Raw genomic sequence first — 22,935 nt, 5'->3', positions numbered from 1 at the left:
TCCATCCTTTGAGACCTTTCAGATATATGGGGTTTTTTTTTTTCTTAGCATCAGATGTGGCATTATAAATTATGCTATTGGAGAAGAAATGCTGTAATTAAATTTGAGAGGGCACATTTGTTCTTAGTATAATAATTGTTAATATAGTATCTGTGCTGTCTTTGTATTTTCTAGCCTGTTGGTATGGTTTTTTCTAATTTGAGATTACTGTTTTTTTACTGTGCCTTTAAATATGCCTGTACTATCATATAAGCTTTTGTTGTATTCTGAATAATACCAAGGCTGTGTAACTTTGATTGTAGTTACTCTGTTTAGCTGATCTTCCAAAATATTATGTGAGATTCAGTGACTGTCTATGGTTAGCACTGATCTCTTTGGTAAAGAAACAGCCCCCTAATACAGCTAATCTGTTGATAAATGTAGTAGATAGCATAAGTGTATGGGTGATGTACTCTTACTTAATTTCCTTAATGAGTAGCTGGCTGCTTGCCTTATTACTGTCCTTTGGCTTTATTGGTATTGGAAAGTGAACTGACACACTTTTGTAAGCATCAAGTGTTTGATTTTTAGAATATTTATTTTGTGGGGAAATTTGCAGTCCTTCAGGAGTGGCATTCAGTTCCAAAATGACATGCATATATAAATCCAAATCAGCCCCTAGCTGGTTGACTACTTTTTTCTTTTACTGTCAGCATCTTTTGAAACTATTATTAAGACTGATATGGCTTCTTAAATTCTTGTATATGTTGGTAACTTCAAAATGCTGGGAAAACATCATCTTACGGAAACTCTGTCTTTCCTCCCAATAATCTCTGTATATTGGCCGTTTGACACCTGACTTTTTAAGTGTCAGGTCCATTTCCTGTTAAAAATGGTTACATGATGATATCCCTCTGAAGAACAGCTTTTGACCACTCAATTCACTTTTATTTTGGAGCTATGATGTTTTCAAGACTGAGTCCCTAACACTTAAGCTTATGTGTTTATTTTTAAATGTGGGAGTTCTCTTCTAGACTGCATTGGGATTTCCCACATGATTAAATTTTAAACACAACTGTGCTTTCAGGATTGGGATCTTAGATATTTTTTTTTACCTTTTTTTACCATTGTTTGTATATGGCAATAAAAACTATTATATATAAAATATATTAAAAACCTGTAACTATATAACTACATATAATAACCATATCTATAACTTAGGTTTTATATATATGAAGTCAGTAACTATGCATTGGTGCAGGGAGCACAGCAAACAATGAGAGATCATTCTTTGGGATTGGAGCGTGGAGAAACAGACTAATTAGTCCTTTCCTAGAATATATTTGTAACTGTGCTTATGACTTGAGGAGTTACTTAGATGATTTATGGAAGTCCGTAGTAAGGATGTTTACACTGTGAGAAATCTTACTCTAAAATTAGATATATTTTATACACAAGAGAGTTCACCACTTTCCCTTGAAATTTGTGTTTGGAAATGTTTTAAATGAATATCATGTTAAAAATTGGAAAGAATTTTAATTTTTACATTTTAATTGGTTTATATATTGCAGAAATATCTGTTTATGTGTACTGGAGATCACTTCTTATATAGCTATCTCTCCTGCCCAGTTATGTGGACCTTTCACAAAAGATGATATTTAACAGAAAAAAAAATCTCCAGATATAAGTGATCTCGTGAAGGGAAGTTTTACTTGACAAAAGTTAATTTCCCTTCTGCTGTTTAGAAATTAGACATTCTTGGTGTAGTTCAACATCTCAGGTTGAAGTCTGATCCCAAATGCTCTCCTAGCTCTCCCACACTTCTGATAATGTCATAATAAAATTGACTTAGTGTATGACTGTGAAATAAAAGGTTTTACATTGCCTGTGACTTGGAAACTCCTAGGTATAGTAAAGAAATGGAACCTTTATCACTTGTTCAGTTCATCACAGTCCTGGTAACTGTGTACCAAGATCTTGCCGTTGGATTAGGGGGAGTTCACTTTCTTTCTTGTCTTTTGTCTGAAAAGGGATGGAGCTTTGGGGGATTGTTCAAAAGTTTTGGTCTTCATTAATGCAGATCCTGTGCTAAACATTCAGTTTTTGAGCATTCTCTGTTAGAGATGATGTTGCAGTCAGAAAAGCTTGTTTGCAGCTATGGCACTTGGAACAGTTAGGACCAGTTTGTTCAAAGAGTTTAGCTCCTTTGTGTACCAAAATTAAATGTTTAAGTTTTACAATGTGTTCAGATCCTTATAGCAGATGAACATTCATTGTTAGTTATAATTTCAAACTTATATAAAGTGTACGTGTATTATGATCTGCAATTAATCTTCTAGTGTTAAGAAAATGTAGATATTTTACAGACCAAATCAGGTGGTGTGTAGATGGGGAAGAAGAAATTATTCCTATCCCACCCCCTACCCTGGGAAAAGACCATTTTGGATCTGTGAAAATCTATTTAGTGCATTTAAATATTTGCTACCACAGAATGAGTCCTGCACCTATTTGTGGAATCAGGAAGTTGAATTTTTTGATGTTGCTGAAAATCCTGTTAGTCATATTATTGAAAACAAGTTTTCCATTTTTGCCAAAAGGTAAAATATCAAGATCAAGACTATATTATTAAACCCTCTTCAAATTTAGGGAGTAACTAAACAGTAACAGGAACAGCTAAGCATATTTTACAGGCAGTGTCCACAGAGATAGACAGAGACACACACATGCAGACACATGCATGCTCATAGAATCATAGAATAATTTAGGTTGAAAGGGACCTCCAGAGGTCATCTAGTCCAACCTTCTGCTCAGAACAAGTTTAATTAGATCAGGTTGCTCAGGGTCTTGAACACCTCCAAGAATGGAGATACTACAACCTTTTTGGGCAACCTGTTCCAGTATTTGACCACCTTCATGGTAAACATTTTTTTTTCCCTAACTGGAACTTCCCATGTTCCAACTTGTGTCCATTGCCTGTCTTCCTATTGGTGTGCACCTCCAAGAAGAGACTGACTCCATCTTCTCTGTATCCTCCGATCAGGTAGTTGTGGACACACACAGAGAGACTCTTGTACATGCACACAGAGGAGGACACTTGTGCACACCAACACACAGATGGAGATGTATACAGACACAGACAGATGGAGATGCACACATATAGAGGAGGACACTCATGCACATGTACACATGGAGGGAAATGCTCATGTGCTCACACAGGGGGACACTTGTGCACACAAATACAGGGAGAGTTGCACATGCACACAGGAGACGTATGTGCATACAGGGAGATACATGCAAACAGAATAACAACTTCAGGTAACTTAAGCCTCAGGTCTGCAGGCCCTGGTTATTATGGGGGACTTAAGCTACCCTGATATTTGTTGGGAAAGCAACACAGTGGTGAACAAGCATTCTAAGAGTTTTCTTGAATGCATTGAGGACAACTTCCTAATGCAGTTGCTGGACATGCTGTGCTGGTTTTGACTGAGAAGGGGTTAATTCTCCCTGTGGAGGGTCGGCTACCTTTCCAGCTTCCCTTGCTCTGCTGCCTCAGCGGGAGGCTGGGAGGGGCAGGGCCACGACAGGGGCGGCTGACCCCGACTGGCCAATGGCATGTTCATTCCATACCATGTGACACCATGACCAGTATATTAAGGGGGGGCATTTTGGGGCTTGGGGGAGGCGCGGCGTCGGGTTGGCAGGCGGTGAGCGGCTGCATCGCATGCGGTTTGTTTTGGCTGTTAATTCCCCCCCCGGGGTTTCGTGCCTCTCGTTGTTCTCCTTTACATTGCATTTTTGTTGTTGTTTCTTTTAATTTTAATTATTAAACTGTTCTTATCCCAACCCACGAGCGTTACCCTTCTGATTCTCTCCCCCATCTACTGGTGGGGGAGTGAGCGAGCGACTGTGTGGGGCTGAGCTGCTGGCTAAACCACGACACATGCCAACTAGGAGTGGTGCTCTTCTGGACCTACTACTTACAAATAAGGAAGATTTGTTTGGAGATGTGACTGTCAATGGCAGCCTTGGCTGCAGTGACCATAAGATCACAGAGTTTGAGATCCTAAGGGGTATAAGGAAGACAAGTAGCAGAATAAAGACCTTGGACTTCAGAAGAGCTGATTTCAGCTTGTTTAGGGAACTGTTATGAGGGATCCCATGCAAGTCTGCTTTGGAGGGCAAAGGAGCTCAGGAGTTCTGGGAGATTTTCAGAGACAGCCTCCTCAAAGCACAAGAGTAGTCCATCCTCCTAAGCAGGAAAAGGAGTAGACATAACAAGAAAGCAGCCTTGTTGAAGTGAGCTACTGAGAGAGCTCAAATGCAAAAGAGGAAGCATATGAGAGATGGAAAAGGGACAAACTCCCAAAGAATATAGAAATATTGCTTGGGCATGCAGAGATGCAGGTAGGAAGACAAGAGCTCAGCTGGAGCTCAAACTGGCAAGAGATGTCAAGAATAACAAGAACGGCTTCTATAGGTATGTTTGTAGCAAGTGAGCATGTATGCATGAATGTTTCTGCACACATAGGTGCATGTGTGTCTCCCTCTCATAAAAAAGTCTAGGTTGTGATGCTGTGAAAAGCCGAAATCAGGACTCAGTAGTCTGAAAGACTATTAAGCAGGTATTCTTTATTGCAGCGCTGGACACAGAGGGGATCACTCCTCCTAATGTGCGTGCCCGCACAGGGTTAGTTGCATAACTTACACAAGCTTTACATACATATCCATTAGTTTTCCGAGAAAAGATATACATATTCGCTACTTTTCCGAGAACTCATTATCATATGCAAATGTGCTTTGCGCATGCCTGTTGGTGTCTCCGGGTGGTCGTCAGGGGTCTCTGGATGAAGGATATACTCCTCCTCACTGTGTCCGCTAGTTAACTTTTGCTTTCGCGCAGACTCAGTTCTGAGATCACGTATATACTGTCCTTGAGGGACAGTCTGTTCTGGTTTAGCGTTTTGCTCTGCAGTTCCTTATCTTTATGGTTCTGTACATCTGCTTTTCTAAGGTCAAATGTTGTCGTCGTAAATTTTTGTTTAGGCGCTTCTTGTCTTGAAGCCTTTCTGACTCCCCCAAAGCAACAAGTTGTAGTCACAACACTTCTAACTCTATCAGTTGGAAGGGGCTTCTGGAGATCATCTGGTCCGACCTGCTGTTAAAAACAGGGTCTTAGATTAGGTTATCCAGGACCCTGTCAAGCTGTCCTGACTATTTCCAGCTCAGCATTTTAGCTGGTTTTCTACCCATCTTGTGGTCCATCTACCAACTTGCCAACATCTACCATCTTACCAACTTGCTGACAATGATGGGGTGGGAGGCCATGTGAAAGACCTTGCTAAATTCGAGGTAGATGATATCCACTGCTCTCCCCATATCCACTGAGCAAATGTATGTGCAATAGTGTCACTGAAATCGGGAATAAACCTCTTAACACCAATGTAGCATTAAGAAGCAGGCATTCACTTCATTGCAGCGCTGGATGCATGGGGGTCCCTCCACCAAATGTGTACACCTACTGGAGTTCATTTTTGACATTTATACATGAAAGTTAACACACCATGCCTATCTAATACATAACTATTGACCTGAATGAGCATCCTCTTCTTCCACTGGCCTGTATCTTCTTCGCTTAAGTTTAAAGCTACAGTGTGATTTTAATTCACTGCACACGCTCGAGAGGAGTGAGGGGGGTAGTCCTTTCGTCCCTCAATTGAGTGGGTGGTTGAAATCTCCTGCAGGAATTACCTTTCCCCCAGTTTCGTGCTTCAGCACCTTCTGGGCCAAGATGATCCCTTTTATCACTGCTGGCTGATTTGTGGCCTTCCCTTATCTTCACAATCTTCTTTGTGGCAGGATGTTTCCACTGTCAGCCCTTGAAGTTCTACTGATCTGTATTGTTTTGAGGAGGTTCTTGTTAATGAGGCATTCATTGCTGATACCCTCCTATCTGGCCTAGAGCATTTTAACTACCTTGTTAAAATTCTCAGGTGTTAGTTTCCAAGCCTAACTGTGATCCTTTCTTAACTACTAACTCCCGCGCTATTCCATTTCATTCAACTGATGCTATGTGGAGTAAATGGGTTGCACTGATCACCCAGCGGGCTCGAGTAGGAAACCCCAGTCGCCCAGGAATCTTGGAAGTCATTATGGACTGGCCAGAAGGCAAAGATTTTGGATTACCACCAGAGGAGGAGGTGACACGTGCTGAAGAAGCCCCACTCTATAACAAACTGTCAGAAGATGAAAAGCAGTATGCCCTGTTCACTGATGGGTCCTGTTGTCTTGTGGGAAAGCACCGGAGATGGAAGGCTGCTGTATGGAGTCCTACAAGACAAGTAGCAGAAACTGTTGAAGGAGATGGTCAATCGAGCCAGTTTGCAGAGGTAAAGGCCATCCAGCTGGCCTTAGACACTGCTGAATGGGAAAAGTGGCCAGTGCTCTATCTCTATGCTGACTCCTGGATGGTGGCAAATGCCCTGTGGGGCTGGTTACAGCAGTGGAAGCAGAGCAACTGGCAGCATAGAGGTAAACCCATCTGGGTTGCCACATTGTGGCAATATATTGCTGCCCGTGTAGAGAACCTGGTTGTAAAAGTACGTCATGTGGATGCTCACGTCCCCAAGAGTCGGGCCAGTGAAGAACATCGGAACAGCCAGCAGGTAGATCAGGCTGCCAAGATTGAAATGGCTGAGGTGGATCTGGACTGGCAACATAAGGGTGAACTATTTCTAGCTTGGTGGGCCCGTGACACCTCAGGCCATCAAGGGAGAGATGCAACATGCAGGTGGGGTTGTGATTGAGGGGTGGACTTGACCATGGATGCTATCCACGAATGTGAAACATGCGCTGCAATGAAGCAAGTGAAGCGGGTAGAGCCTCTGTGGTATGGGGGACAATGGCTGAAATATAAATATGGGGAGGCCTGGCAAACTGACTATATTACACTCCCACAAACCCATCAATGCAAGCACCATGTGCTTACAATGGTAGAAACAATGACTGGCTGGCTGGAAACATATCCTGTCCCCCACGCCACTGCCCGGAACACTATCCTGGGTCTCGAAAAACAAGTCCTGTGGCGACATGGCACCCCAGAGAGAACTGAGACAGACAACGGGACTCATTTCTGAAATAACCTCATAGACAGCTGGGCCAAAGAGCATGGTACTGAGTGGGTGTATCACATTCCCTGTCATGCACCAGCCTCTGGGAAAATTGAACGGTACAATGGACTGTTAAAAACTACACTGAGAGCAATGCGGGGTGGAACATTCAAGCACTGGGTTACACATTTAACAAAAGCCACCTGGTTCGTCAACATGAGGGCATCTGCCAATCAAGCTGGCCCTGCCCAGTCAGAAATCCTACATACTGTGAAAGGGGATAGAGTCTCTCTAGTGCATGTAAAAAGTATGCTGGGCAAAACAGTCTGGGTTCTTCCTGCCTCCGGCAAAGGCAAACCCATTCGTGGGATTGCTTTTGCTCGAGGACCTGGGTGCACTTGTTGGGTGATGCGGGAGGATGGACAAATCCGATGTGTGCCTCAAGGGGATTTGATTTTGGGCGAAAACAGTCAATGAACTGAATGGCACAATGCGAACTGCTATATAATATTGTATGTCACCTCTGTGTTGTATCAATGATATCAGAGTACAAGCCTCCCAATCCACTGAAGATAAACTGTGAAATAAGCAAAGTGCAGCAGTGATGGAACGATGACTGACTCGGTATGCAGCAACCCAACACCACACACACCATCTCTCCCACCCTGAAAGCCTGATACGGCAGATGGAGCCCAGAGTCACGGACTAGGTGAACTCAATGGACATTTTAATGGACATTTTACAGGGAAGGTCCATAGACTAAGGGAATGATGTCTGTGTATTATGTTAAAGGATGGGAAGGGGAGGGGTGGTGGTTGGTATGGTTGTATTGGATGGTATGGGACCTGGGCATGGTGTAAATGGTATGGAATAAGGGGTGGAGAATGTGCTCTTTTTGGCTGAGAAGGGGTTAATTCTCCTCACCGTGGGGGGTCAGCTACCTTTCCAGCTTTCTGTGCTCTGCTGGTTGGTGTGGGGCTGGGAGGGGCAGGGTGATGGTGGGGGTGGCTGACCCCGACTGGCCAATGGCATGTTCATTCCATACCATGTGACACCATGACCGGTATATTAAGGGGGGGCAGTTTGCAGCTCGGCTGAGGTGTGGTGTTGGGTCAGTGGGTGGTGAGTGCCTGTGTTGTGTGTGGTTTGTTTCTGCGGTTAATTCCCCTTCCCCCTCCCCCCCCCCCCCCCCCCCCGTTTAGCACCTCTCGTTGTTCTCCTTTACATTGCATTTTTGTTGTTGTTTCTTTTAATTTTAATTATTAAACTGTTCTTATCCCAACTCACAAGTGTTACCCTTCTGATTCTCTCCCCCATCTACTGGTGGGGGAGTAAGCGAGTGACTGTGTGGGGCTGAGCTGACGGCTAAACTACGACACCTTGTCAAAATGAAACCTGCATGCACACATAATCTTTTTAACCTATGTTGTCTGGGAAAAAGGTTTTAAATCTTTATTTTTCCTCAAGATTCTTGCACTTGAAAACCACTCATCAGGTCTTCTTTTATGGTTTCTACTTCATATCAGAAGTTCAGATAGAATGATGTCAGCTAAACCTAGAGTTGAAAACCTGAATGAGATGCAAGATGTATGGGGGAGCCAGAGATCTGAGTCTGGACATCCTGCCCTATCCCTCAGCACAGTGGTCATCTGGCAATAGTTACTGGCAGCAACAATCCTAAACCACATACTGGTCAGAAGCCTGACTGGGGAAGGATTAGGAATGTTTTTAGCGTGACTCGGAGGAGATGATTTAGAATGTCTTACTTGGAAGAGAGGAGAGAAGGATGATGCTGCAAAACCATGGAGGGATACCCTGACTACACTCCTTCCTCTTCAAACAAGAATGCAGAATGTCAGGGAGTGTCTTAAAAATTTTCTAGTGAATCTCCTTTCATATGAACATGCTGATGTCGAGGTGCTGCTTTCCTCCCACTTTTGTTTATGTGTTACTTTTTTCTTTAGATGGCTTTTGGATGAACTCTCTTATGCTTGTTCTGCAGTAGCGGGTTTTTCTCTGTGTAAAGTGCAGTAAATATATATTTGGTTGTTAGAGCTGCCTGCAGGCTCCTCTGATACGATCAGTCAGCTAAGTTTATCCTGCGACTAAGGTATATTTGCAGCACAACACAGTCCTGGGCCTACTCAGGTTAACTGTTATGTGGATCACTAACTCCTCAATGTACAGTGGTCTTCTGGTTAGGATCACTACAGATGCATTATATCTCCTCATCCAGGTTGCAGAGAAAGATATTAAATAAGGATAGGTCCCATGATAGACCCCTGAGGAACTCTGCTTATAACCGACCTCTAGGTAGAGTATGTACTATTAACCATTACTCTTTGAGCTTGACAATCCAGCAACTTTCTCACCCATCTAGTAGTCCACTCACCTAGATCACAACATCCCAACTTGGATAAGTGGATGCTGTGGGAGACCGTGTCAAAAGTCTTGCTAAAGTTGTTACCGAAAAACGCGGTAAAACCAGAAACAACTCTTTAACACCAATTTAGTATTAAAGAGCAGGCATTCTTTATTCACGGCGCCGGATGCACGGGGGATTGCTCCTCCTAACATGCATACCTTATACACCTTTCCCATACAATTTATAGATCAAAAATTTACATGTTCATACATATTCATTATTGTCCTTTCTACTGATTGGTACAAACTTGCTCATTCCATATGTAAATTACTGTGCAGGCTCAGTTGTCCTCTTCCATTGTTCTCTTTTGAGTAGGTGGTATTACTTGGGTCGGTGGTCCGTGAGTCGGTGGTCGCGATCTCCCCCTGCTGAAATTACCTTTTACCTACTTGGTTCTTAATCTTGGCAATCCTGGCCAGTTTTCTCAGTCCACTACACAAAACCACATTTTGTCATCCTTTTCTGACAGAAGCACATTGTCTATTGTTTTGTTCACATTAATAATAACCTAGGGACTAAAATAAAGATCAACAGATACACTGATTCGTACACTCCATGTTCCCATAATATAACAACATCCCTGGTTGATTAATTTCATCAGTTTGGTTACAAAGTCAGCACAGACAACATCTGTGGCTATCCCCTTGACTACAATGCCAGTTATTTCATTACAGAAGGTAATCAGGTTGGTGAAGCATAATTTACCCTTGGTAAATCCATGTTTGCTATTCCTAATCACCTCCTTCATGTGCCCAGAAATGTGTTCCAAGAGGACTTGCTCCATGATTTTCCCAGGGACTGAAGTGAAGCTGACCAGCCTGTAGTTTCTCAGATTGTCCTTCTTGCCCTTTTTGAAGATGGATGAACATTTACATTTCTCTAGTTGTCAGGAACCTCCCCTGATCTCCATGACCTTTAAAGAATGATTGAGAACAGTTTAATATTGACATCAGCCAGTTTTCTCAGCACCCCTGGATGTATCCCATTGGGTCCCATGGACAATAGACTGAGATTTCTCAAGAGATCCCTGACTTGATTTTCTACTTCTGGCAGTTCCTTTCCTTCTTAAACTCTGCCCTTAGGCACGAAGGCCTGCGCAACATTGTTAGTGAAGAAAAGGTAGAAAAGGTATTAAGTACCTCAGCCTTATTTGCATCTGCTGTCACTAAATCACCTGCCCCTTTCAGCAGTGGGCCCACATTTTCCTTTTTCATCTTTTTACTGCTAGCATAGCAATAGTAACTCTTTCTTTGCCCTTGACATCCTTTGCCAGTTTCAACTCTAGTTGATATTTGCTTTTCAAACACCATCCTTTCAGTGGTATGGCAATATTTCTGTATTCCTCTTTTGTAGCTTGTCCTCACTTCCACCTCCTATATGCTGCCTTTTTGCACTGAAGCTCTGTCATGAGTTCCCTGCTTAGGGAAGCCAGTCTTCTGATATGTCTTCTCATTTTCCTGAGTATCAGGAAGTCCTGTTTCTTGTGCTTGGAAGATGATGTCCTTAAAGACCTGCCAGCTCTCTAGAGCTCCTTTGCCCTTCAGATCTGACTCCCACAGGATCCCACCTACCTGTTTCCTGAATAAGCCCAAGTCTGCTCTCCTGAAATGCAAGGTACTCCACTATTTGCCTTCGCTACTCCCCTCAGGATCTTGAGCTCCACTGTTCCATGGCCACTACAGTCAAGGTTGCCACTGGTTACCACATCTTCAGTTAGTTCTTCCTTGTTCATGAGGGGTAGATCCAGCTCAGCATCATCCCAGTTGGCCCATCCAGCACCTGTGTTAACAAGTTATCCCCCCAATGCCCTCCAGAAACCTCCTGGATTGCTTCTGTCCCACTGTGTTGCCCTTCTAGCAGATGTCAGGAGTGTTAACGTCTTCCATAAGGACCAGGGTCTGTAATCTGGAGACTTCTTCAGTTTGTTTGAAAAGGCTTTGTCTACTTCTTCACACTGATCAGGTGGTATGTAACAAATTCCCACCACGATATCACCCTTAAAGGCCTCTCCTTTCTTCCTGACCCACAAGCTCTGAGCTAGCCTGTCACTCATTCCATAGAAGAGTTCCATACATTCAAGCTGCTTTTTCATGTAAAGGCCCCCAGCTTTTTGCCTGCCTTTCTTTCCTGAATGGCTTGTATAAAAGCAGCTGTCACCTTCTGCAGCTTTGGGCCCAGGACTTCCTCCTGCCTGGCTGCTGGAACCCAGTCCAATGCACCTAGGGACCCAGAGCTCTCTGGCCCAGGCTGAGGGATGCAGCTGCCACTTTTCTGTTTGCAGGTTCAACCAGTAGTGAAGCTGAGCATACGTCCCAGAGACACACATGCACACACACAGAGGACACTGACAAGGCCGGTTACACAGACTGCCACAGACAAGGTGCTGCCTTCAACAGCACCTACATATAGGACTCACATGAAACATAAGTATAGACAGCCAAGTCCCCTTCCTCCTCTTTGGCTGGTAGAGATAGAAGTTCACTTAGTGAAAGTGAACACATAACACTCTAGATTCACAAGTACACACACACATTCGCAGATCCCTTGAGTACCGGCATGGCTCCTCTGTCTATCTGATACCAGGCCCTCTTACCCATTTCATGGGTCCCTTACTTGATGGCTAGTCCAGTTTGATGCTTGCTAGCAAACATGCACGCATTCACATACTTGGCCCACAGTCACTCCACACTCATGGGTCCCTCTGAATACCAGCACAGACCCTTGCCCACCTGATACCCCTGTCTGGACCCAGGGCCTCGTACTCACTAGCTAGTCCAGCTTGAAGTTTGCTAGAGAATTACATGTGTGCGCACACACACACCCACCCCCCCCAGGTTTGGGGAAGATAAAGACACTTTCCCCACCCCTCCCTACAGTAGCTGGCACCAAGCACACCTGCAATTCTGTTCCAGTCACCGGCACTGAGCCCCTCACTTGCCTCACACCGGTCCCTCCCAGTAGCTGTTTTTTTGGGACACACACTGTTCCCACCTCAGTGTCTGGCAGCCGGGACCCTCACTCACTCCAGTAGCTAGCCCTGAGTCTCCTACTCACTCCAGCTGCTGATGCCACAGGCCAGGGGTGCCTACATCCCTAGTCTGACTCTAGTTGCTGGCTCAGTATCTGCTCATGCCAGCCGCCCCCCTCCCCCAGTAGCTGGCATTCTGAGAACAAAGTCTGTAAGACCCTCCCTAGATCCAGAAAGCTATGGAGCATCCAACTGCCGATGCTGAGACCCCTACTTGCTCGAGTAGCTGACAACACAGGCCTGGGGCACCTACACCCCTGGTCTGATTCCACTAGCTACAGCAATTCCACTCACACAGGTCTCCCCAGTAGCTGGCACCTAGCCCTTGCAGCACGTATACACACAGGATAGAGAGTGAGATTACCCAGAGAGATAGTTAAGAAAAGATTTAATGAGAAGATAGGACAGACTGGTGATCAGGCACAGGGCTTAGTCAGACAAGTGTACTGACTAGCCCCGTTTTGTACGTAACTGGCCCCTTTTATACCTCTTTTTTGTCTAACCGCTCCGTTATGTTCCTCCCCAGTCCCTCTTTCCCCTGCACATTCCTTCATGGGTTTGTATAGTTCTATTGATTCCCTCAATCCTCCCAGTCTGGGTCTCCCCTGGTTTGCAATCTTATCAATTGCAAAGTCCAGGTGGGTCTTCCTGGAAGTGGTGCCTGTAGTTTCTTGATAGCCCATCAAATAGTATGACTGGCAAGGTTTGTTTCTTGTCATTGTCACCACGGTTGTTTTGTCAGGTCTGTGCCTCTGTATGTTCGGTTTTTGTCTTCCCCTTTTCTTATCATCCCATTTTAGGAGGTCCTGGAACAGAAAACCTTGCTAGAATAAACATTCTCACACTTTCACATACCCTCATTGATTAGTGCAACTGACCAGGTTTGGTTCTCCTTACTGTCTCCTTTAAGAAGTGTGGCCAGCAGGTGGAGGGAGGTGATTCTCCCCCTCTGCTCTCATAAGACCCCACCTGGAGTACTGCATCCAGCTCTGGGGCCATCAGTACAAGAAAGACATGGACCTGTTAGAGCAGGTCCAGAGGAGGGCCACAAAAATGATCAGAGGGCTGGAACACCTCCTCTATGAAGAAAGGCTTAGAGAGTTGGGGTTGTTCAGCCTGGAGAAGAGAAGGCTCCGGGGAGACCTTATTGTGGCCTTCCAATACTTAAAGGGGGCTTATGAGAAAGACAGAGAGAGACTTCTTACCAAGGCCTGTAGTGACAGGACAAAGGGCAATGGTTTTTAACTGAAAGAGGGCTGGTTTAGATTGGACATAAGGAAGAAATTTTTTTTACAATGAGGATGGTAAGACACTGGAACAGGTTGCCCAGAGAAGCTGTGGATGCCCCATCATTGGAAGTGTTCAAGGTCAGGTTAGATGGGGCTTTGAGCAACCTGATGAAGTGAAAGATGTCCCTGCCCATGGCAGGGGGCTTGGACTAGATGATCTTTGAAGGTCCCTTCTGACCCAAACCATTCTATGATCATTTATGGGTCAGGTTTGTATCCCTGTGTGTTCCTGTTTATGGCTTCCTCCTTTTCTTACCTGGTTTTGCATTGAAAAGGTCCTCGATCAGAAGCAGACACTCTCCTTTCACATACCCTTACATCCATCTATCCATCACAGAACTCTAGTCATAAGAGCTATCCCACCACATTTCAATTATTGCAATGTTGTCGTAGTTCTGCACCCACATGCAGAGCTCTAGTTCCTCCTGTTTCCCAGACTGTGCATTTGTGTACAGGCACTATCGTGCCTCAGAAGGTAACTACACCATCTTTGTTTCAGTGCTTGACTTTTCATTGCTGCTGCATGTTGAAATAGTATCTACTTGGTGCCCCTCGCTCTTAGTACTCACACAATACATGGTATTTTATGTCCATTTTGGAAGGTGATGCCTGATGCAATTATAGCCAATGGGACATCAAGCTGTCAGGACCTGCAAGGGTACCTGCCCCTCAGGTAAAGATCATGACAGTGGGCTTGTAGTAGGATTCCATAATACACAAGGACACAGAGGGCTTTGTTTCTTAAATTTCTTTATTCTAAATTACTGCAAATTGCTACTGTCGTGGTTTAGCCCCAGTCAGCAACTAAGCACCACATAGCCTCTCGCTCACTCCCCCTCGGTGGGATGGGGGAGAGAATCAGAAGAGTAAAAGTGAGAGTTTAATAGGTAAAGCAAAAGCTGCACACGCAAGCAAAGCAAAACAAGGAATTCATTCACTACTTCCCATCAGCAGGCAGGTGTTCGGCCATCTCCAGGAAAGCAGGGCTCCATCACGTTACTTGGGAAGACAAACTCCATCACTCTGAATGTCCCCCTTCCTTCTTCTTCCCCCAGCTTTATATACTGAGCATGATGTCATATGGTGTGGGATATATCCCTTTGGTCACTTTGTGTCAGCTGTCCTGTCTGTGTCCCCTCCCAGCTTCTTGTGCACCCGGCAGAGCATGGGGAGCTGAAAAAGTCCTTGACCAGTGTAAGCACTACTTAGCAACAACTAAAACATCTCCACATTATCACCACTGTTTCCAGCACAAATCCAAAACATAGCCCCATACTAGATACTACGAAGAAAATGAACTCTATCACAGCCGAAACCAGGACGTACTAGTAAAGCAAATTACTACAAATTATCACTAGTAAAGCGAGCATACTTATGATTAATTACTTATATGCATGCCTGTATATATTATTCACAGCATTACCAGTACAGCAGTCACCAAACTGCCCCCAGGAGCAGGGCCAATCGATGACAGACAAAGTTTCACTTCAAAGATTATCTGTGTCATGGATTCTGGAGTCAACCAGGCATCACCAGCGAAGGTCCAGCCTGTCCAGGAGGTTTCATGTAGAGAAGTTCTCACAGGAGGAGCTCTCAGAGAGAAACCCCAGTTGGGCTGTTCCCATCACCAACCACATGCTGGTCAGAAGCCTGACTGGGGAAGGATTAGGAATGTTTTCAGTGTGACTCTACGGAGATGATTTGGAATGTCTTACTTGGAAGAGAGGAGAGAAGGATGATGCTGCAAAACCACTCCCCGAGCCATGATCGCTGCTTCCCCCGGCCAACTCCCCCCAGTTAATATACTGGGCATGATATGATATGGAATATCCCTTTGGCCAGTTTGGATCAGCTATCTTGACCGTGCCCCCTCCCCTCCTGGCTTCTTGTGTACCTGGCAGAGCATGGGAAGCTAGAAAAGTCCTTGACTAGTATAAGCGCTACCCAGCAACAACTACATCATCAGTGTGTTATCAACATTATTTTCATACTAAGTCCAAAACACAGCACTATGCCAGCTGCAGTGAAGAAAATTAACTCTATCCCAGCTAAAACCATGACAAATGGCTAATCTTGCACATCTACACAGACAACCTGTGTTCATTGCAGCATTGTCCAGCACCTTGTATGGTTTTGTTGGGAATCTTTCCTCTGTACATAGAGAGATGATATGCTTTGGCTTTTATAGTTTGGAAATTTTTCTTAACAATCAGCCTTCAGTAAAGCACTGCAATATTTCAGACTTCAAAAATGAGCCAGTCCTTCACTATGAACTTGTCTGGCCATCTGGACTGTTATCTGACCCTGGTTACTGTCACTGGACCTGCTCTGCTCTCCTCACCCAGATAGGTACTGTGGGTTTAAGGGCCCTGAGATCAGCCTCTCCTCCTGGAGGTTTGGCTGCCTGGGCTCAGGGCCAACTTAGATATAGCACAGCTGAGGGCAGCCCCCCTCCCTTCCCTCTGGTGACTTTGGGGAGATCACTCCCAGGTAGCTCTGCTGGAAACCCTCAGCCAGACCCACCCCCACTTCTCTTGGAAGCTGCTTTTAAGCTGAGGCTCTAGCAGCTGTCCCCCACCTGAGCTACAACTATACCACAGCAATGCCTGTATGTGGCCATAGACCCCACCGATGCAGACCCTGACCTGGGGACACACTTCCCAGCCTGGCCTCAGACCTGCCTCATCACCACAGACTTGCCTGGCAATTGGGACTCTGTTGAATCCACTACCATCCCTGGGCCTGCCCTGCTTGCCTCACTCGGGTACTGTGAGACTGGGACCTTGCTGGCAAGGTCACTGCTTCTGCTGGCCTTGTTATCATGCTCCTGGCTTCTCTTCCCTTAGGGAGCAGCCAGCCCTCACTGCACCCTGAGAGTGGGGCTGCACACCTTGTAAGTAAGATCACTGCCCTGGCCTGTCTTGCTGTCACCCTTGTCTCCCAGCTTGCCCTCCGTCACAAAGCAGTCACTCTTACTTTTCCCTGAGAATTTCATAGCTTCTCTCGGTTAACAAATGAGAGGGAGCAGAACTGGTCATGTATGTAAGCTAGTGTGTAATGGCATGATGACATGAATGGGCATTCTTTATAATTGCTAAAGCCCTGCCTACTTTAAAGTGATCATTTAGACTACCTACTCATCAAGTGGGGTCACTTTTTAACCTTTAGGGTTTAACCTAAGCCTTAGGTACTGAAACACCTGTCAGGGAGCAGCAAGAGCAGGGCTGCTCCCTCAAAGAAGGCGAGCCAGAAGCTGAAGGCAGCCACAACACAGGCCAAGCAATGACCTCACCAATAGGGCACAGTCCCACAGCACTATAAACAGTGTGGTGACAGCAACAGGTCCTATCAGTAATCCAGGGAGTCAGAGCTGCAGGCTGTGGGACCGGGGGGGGGGGGGGGGCTGCAGTGATGTGGAAATCCTGGGGTGGCCTTACATAATTTCTCATTCTTAGAGTAGTTAGTGACTATGTTTCCCATCCAATTTCTCCATTTCATCCAGGAGGATTGTGGCTCAGGATCTGTTGTTCATGCTGCCCCTCCTTCCCACATGTACCTTTCCATCAATTTCCCTACCCATTCCAAGCACCTATCTGCTTCCCCCTGTGTCAGATGTTAGGCACTGATTAGCAAAATGCCATCATGACTAGAACAGGCACTGATATGGCGATACCAGGATGCTTGACCCATCCTGTCAGGGTGTTCTCCTGCTAACTAGGGAAAGCAGCCCCCCCCTTCCCTCCTATCCTCCTGACCACAGAAGAAGGTTTGATTTGCATGTCATGGTCAGAACAACAGGCTTTGTTTAACATCTTGATTTAAGCTGCAGTGATCTAGTGCAGGGATGTCCAGCAGGTGCCTCCAGACAGCCCTGATCCCATGATTTGCATAAATTACTCCTTTTCCCATGTCTTCACCCTCCTTTTCACTGCCCTTGTACTCCTGTTGCAGGAAAAAAATCTGGTGAACCCATGTAGTTTAAATCAAATCAGGATCCAAATGGTTTATTGATTTATTAATGACATAATTAGCCAGCAATCAGTGAAATATACATTCAGGATCAATATCAGGAATTCAACAGATAAAGCACAATACTACACACTTACAAAATATTAATAAACACTTAAAAATTTTAAACACCCTTCTGTAACTAGCCCCAAGAAGTTCTAATCCCCCCCCCGCTCACAGTTATATCCGCACCCTCTCCTGGGAGTGCGGGTACCCCTACTTGCACACTCTTCCTGTGGGAGATGTGGGTGACCCAGCTTTATGTGAAGCCATGCTTCTCCCTACATTCCTGGTGAGAGAGCACCCCATGAGGTCACATACACATACTGAAGGTGTGGGTCCTTATTTGCCGCATGTACTCTGTACCATCGGTGCACTAGCTAGAATGCAGGCTACTCATAGTGTCCCACAGGGAGGCTGCTCTGTTGGGCCTAGGCAGAGGTCATGATGTCTGCAGGGTGACTTTTGGCAGTGTCAAACCAGGTTTTGATTCCTGCTTTGTTCCCACTTCTTTCTCCCCACTGTTACAAATTTTCATGTTTTTTTTATACTACTTTTTGAGCTGACACCTCTTTTTTTTGAAAGTCTCTTGCTAATTCACTGGTTACTGCTTAATTTGGCTCATGGTCATCTTAAGCAAACTTCCTCTTCAGCCTCATCAGCTTTTGAGAAAACACTCTCTCAAACAGTTTTGGGTATTATATTCATGCACACTATTTGCACTCACATTCCTCTCTTATCAGCTGTTGGTATCCAAGCCGTTTTGCCAAGAGATGGCTGTGTAGATTCCCCCACTTAATGCCCCTCTTGTCCCATATAAACAATCACCGTTTTCCCCGTTGGCCCCAGTTTTACTACATCTATACCCAAATTTGTTATTTCTGATACCAGTTCCAAGACATTCATGGTCATATATGTTGTTACTGATACAGTTACCCAAGCACTACTGGCCTTGCAAGATTCCACTCCCTAAAAGGCCCCTGATGCTCCCCTTAGGTGTCTCCTCCTTAACCCCAGATGAAATCCAGCCATCCCTCACGGGGATGTGACAAACCTGTAACTTGTCACACTATTATTGATGAGGTGAAGCAAGAGCAGAACTGCTCTATAAGGGAAAAAAAGAGTTAAAAACAAAGGGCAATTGCAGAAAAGGCAGGGGCAATGACCTAACCAACCAGGATACATCCCCACAGTATATGAGGAGGGTGAGCACAGCAGGAGTGGAGATAGCAACAGGTTCTATCACAGGCTGGCAGTGGAAAGGGTCTGTATGATGAGGCTTCAGGAGGGAGACATGAAAAACTGGGTGAATCTTCTGGGATCATGTGAGCTCCAGGCAGTAGGTAACTGGGTTGATTTGGTCAGCTATGGTGAAAGGCCCCAAATAACGATGGTCTAGCTTGACAGATGGTCAGGCAGTCTGGTTGTGCTTGCTGGAAAGCCAAACCCAGTGACTGGTAGAGAAGGCTGTGTCCAGGCAACACCATCTGCCTGCTTGCCTCTTGTAGGCACTTTTGGCTTTGTCCAGCTGGGTTATGAGTAGGATGTGAATTTGCTAGAATTGTACAAGCAGGTCACCAGTTACAGGTGTGTGTGAAGCAGCTGCTGTGGTTGGATGACTCGGGGGGTGGAAATCAAAGTTAGCAAAGAATGGGGTCTGCTCTGCAGATGCAAGGATGTTATTGTAAGCAAACTCTGCCAATGGGAGGAGGGTGACCCAGTCATCTTGGAGAAAATTATTGTAACACCAGAGATATTGTTCCAGGATCTTATTCTCTCTCTCTCTCTCTGCTTATTGGTCTGGGGGTGGTGAGAGGGCGAGAGCAAGTTTGTATAGGGAAGTGCCCCACAAGCTCCTTCCAAAATCTGGCTGTAAACTACTGCCTCTGCCGCCCCTTCCCCTGGTCGGTAATAATGCTGTCAGAAAATATGCTGTAGGAGGCCAGGCAGTCTGTGGGCAATTTCCTGAGGGGGACAAAGTGAGGCATCTTAGTGAAGAGGTCCATGGTTGCTAGGACAGTTGTGTTGCCCTGTGAGGGGGGCAGGTCTACTATGAAGTCCATGGACTGTGGCCTGTACTGTAGGCTACCAGTAGGTCCAGGTAATCAGGTGTTGTATCTTCTATCAGCCCATGCATCTGGCTGCAGGTACATGGTGGCATTGATGTGCTTGCAGCAGTCTCTGCAGGATGTACAGCTTCTTCCCCCAATACAGGCAGCTGTCCTGTTTTGGCAGGCTAAGTTAAGTTATGCTGTGCCAGCACAATGCTTTGCTAGAAGTGCGCCATTTACAGTGGTTTCTCTAACTACTGCAGTGAGCTCATCCTCTGCTGTGGTGGTGACGGAGTGTCTGAGTCCCCCTTCCATGACAAGGCATTGGCCTAGTCATTATGCTGTCCCGGACATTAAGTGAAAATGAAGTGAAAGTGCAAAAAGAAAGAGGCCTAGAGAGCAAGGCTGGGAGAGAGACACATCATCCCTCAGTAGTATTCCAGGCTATGGTGGTTGGTCAGCAACACTGTTGGGTCTTTTGCCCCCTTGAGGAGGTGAAAGGCAATTTTGATTGCCAGGAGCAACTTGTCCCAGATGTCATTTGTCTCAGTGGGAGTGAGCTGCTGACAGAAAAAGGCACAGGAGTGGAGCTCCTGCTTAGGGCTGACATTCTGAGCGAGGATGACCCCTGTGTCTCTAAGGCATCCGCTTCTACAATGAAAGGCCATCTACGTAGTCTAGGAATGGAGCTGTAGTGAATGCCTGTTTCAGTTTCTTGAAGGAGCATTTCTTGAGTTTGGCATAGAGATGCTTCTGTTGCAAGTCACTTGAGACTTCCTGCATGTAGTCTACATAAGCCTCTTGAGTGGTTGAAAGAGTCAAGATGTCATCCAGGTATGCCACGACAGAGTTATCAAGCAAGTCCCTCAGGACATCATTTATAAAATGTTGGAAGGTGGTTGGAACTCTGCAGAGACCAAATGGCATCAAAAGATATTTGTAGTGGCTGTGTTATCCTGAAAAGCAGGTTCGTTCACCTGGTGTTCAAAATGCCAAACTACACACAGGGCGGAGGTGTTTTATTTAATTCATTTTTGTGCAAAGATGAGTGCTAGGTGGTAACTCCACAAAGCTAGCATACCACACCAAGAAACTACAAGGCATTTATACAGTTAAATGTGTCAATAACAGCTAATATTCATACCCCTCAGCTAATAATTGGTTAATTTCTTTCTCCTTTCAACTTAAAGGTACAGCTCCCTTTAAATTTACCACATCTGCTCAGAGAGTAAGGGGCTTATTTGAGTAGGGGGTTTTCTGGCCTATGGGCGTGATTTTTAGTATTATCATGAGGATAGTTCAGCTAAAGGACACTTAGTTTTCATTCTTATCAACATCCCAATTAGTTGTCCTCCTTGACTATATACTTTATCACCCAGCTTTCAGTGTCTTCTGAGGTGTGATGTTCCCTTCTATCAGTCTCTCAGCTCTCTTCAGGAATACCGTCGTAAAACAAATGCTTCCCTATCTCTCAGCTCCCTTCTCTGGCCACCAAATTCTATTTTGCCAGGCTCACATGGTTTATTGTTATTACTTAGAAGAAAATTCTATTTTCTTCGGGATATCAGCTGTATCTGGTGTGGAAAGAAGTTTTCCACTTGTCCCCTTGCTGGATTTTAAGCAAGTTGTAGGACCCTCTCAGGCCCAGGTTGCAAACCAACGAGCCTCCTGCAGATATACCAAGCGCTTCAGGATGAGAGGAAGAGGGTGATGGTTTTTAACCATTGTATCATTCATCCCCCTGTATTCTGTGCAGGGGCAGAAACTTCCATCATTCTTTTTGCTGAAAAATATGGGGGCTCTGGTGGGGGAGGTGGAGAGGACAGATGAATCTGCATGTCAGATTGTCCTCAAGAGCTGCTAATTCCAGGCATAGATGCATCTGAAATGCTCCTCCTTTCCTAGGATCAGGTCAATGGGACAATCATATGGGCAATAGGGCAGTAGTGTTTCTACCCGCTTCTTCTCAAAGACATCTTCAAAGTCACTGTACTCATCTAGGAACACTGTTGGGAGCAAGGGATCCAGTGACTGAGGCAGAGGTATGTTCAACCTGGACAACTGCTCACATGATGTAGAGTCAGGAACATGGGAGTCTCTGGGTCAAGTCACAGAGGGTGCTGTGGTGGGGGAGACAGCCCCAAGAGGATCCCAGGGCCAGACCTTGTCCTGTGGCTCTGAATATCCCCTTCCCACAGGAAAGCCCAAGAAGATAAATTGTCAGTTAATGATAGGTTCTGCTTCCATAACCAGGGCAGCCTGAGGATGACTAGAAAGAGGGGTGTGTGCAGGATGAGGAAGGGCAAAATCTCAGTGTCCAGGTGCCATGGTTATCCAAAGGGGAAAAGTCTCATGAGTGATGTCCCCCACAATCTCTGGTTCTTCTCCCATCTTATAGCGATGACTGTGCTTGGAGTGGGTCAGGGCTGGGCACTCTTCAGACTCAGAGGCCATAAACCAATGGGAGGTCCTGAGTCTACCACAGCAGTAGTTTAGATGGTGTGCTTACCTGGGAGGGTGATCATCCTGAACTCACAATACCCCTCACCTTGTGCAGATGCCCCTGACCACAGTCTCTTCACAGTGGTTAGGGTAGAGGATTTGTTGGGGCAAGTGGCAACACAATGGCCTTTCTCACCACAGTAGAAACATACCCTTTCCTTTCATGTGTGTTCTCACTCTTGAGGTGAGGTTGGCTTTTGCCTATCTCTACTGACTCCTCCTCCGGGGACAGTAAAGGAGGTGGAACAAAATGTGGAGGTACACTCCCCCTGGTGTGCTATCAGGCATTTCTCCAGAGTGGCAGCCAGGTCTGACAGCTGCACCAGGCTCTGGGGTAGGTCAGCCCTGGCCAGATCATCTTTGAGAGCCTCAGTCAGCCCTGATCTGTAAGAGGCCATAAGGGCTTGGTTCCTCCCACCCGGTTTCCATGGCCAACTACATGAATTGAATTGAATTGAATTGAATTGAATTGAATTGAATTGTATAGTTAGTGTCTGACTGATTCCCTTGCCAGAGCTCCAGGTCAGAGCCTCCTTGTGACCTGCTT

General features: G+C 45.5%; 1 protein-coding gene across 1 annotated transcript in view; it reads left to right on the top strand.

The window, feature by feature from the left end:
• Positions 1-22,935, top strand: part of LOC142049380 (E3 ubiquitin-protein ligase RNF38-like) — a 199,547-nt gene that overhangs the window by 1,663 nt on the left and 174,949 nt on the right.

Source organism: Phalacrocorax aristotelis, chromosome W, assembly GCF_949628215.1.
Source record: "Phalacrocorax aristotelis chromosome W, bGulAri2.1, whole genome shotgun sequence".
Lineage (NCBI taxonomy): Eukaryota > Metazoa > Chordata > Aves > Suliformes > Phalacrocoracidae > Phalacrocorax > Phalacrocorax aristotelis.
Note: the sequence above shows the minus strand (reverse complement) of the source record. Positions and strands in the feature narration are given on the sequence as shown.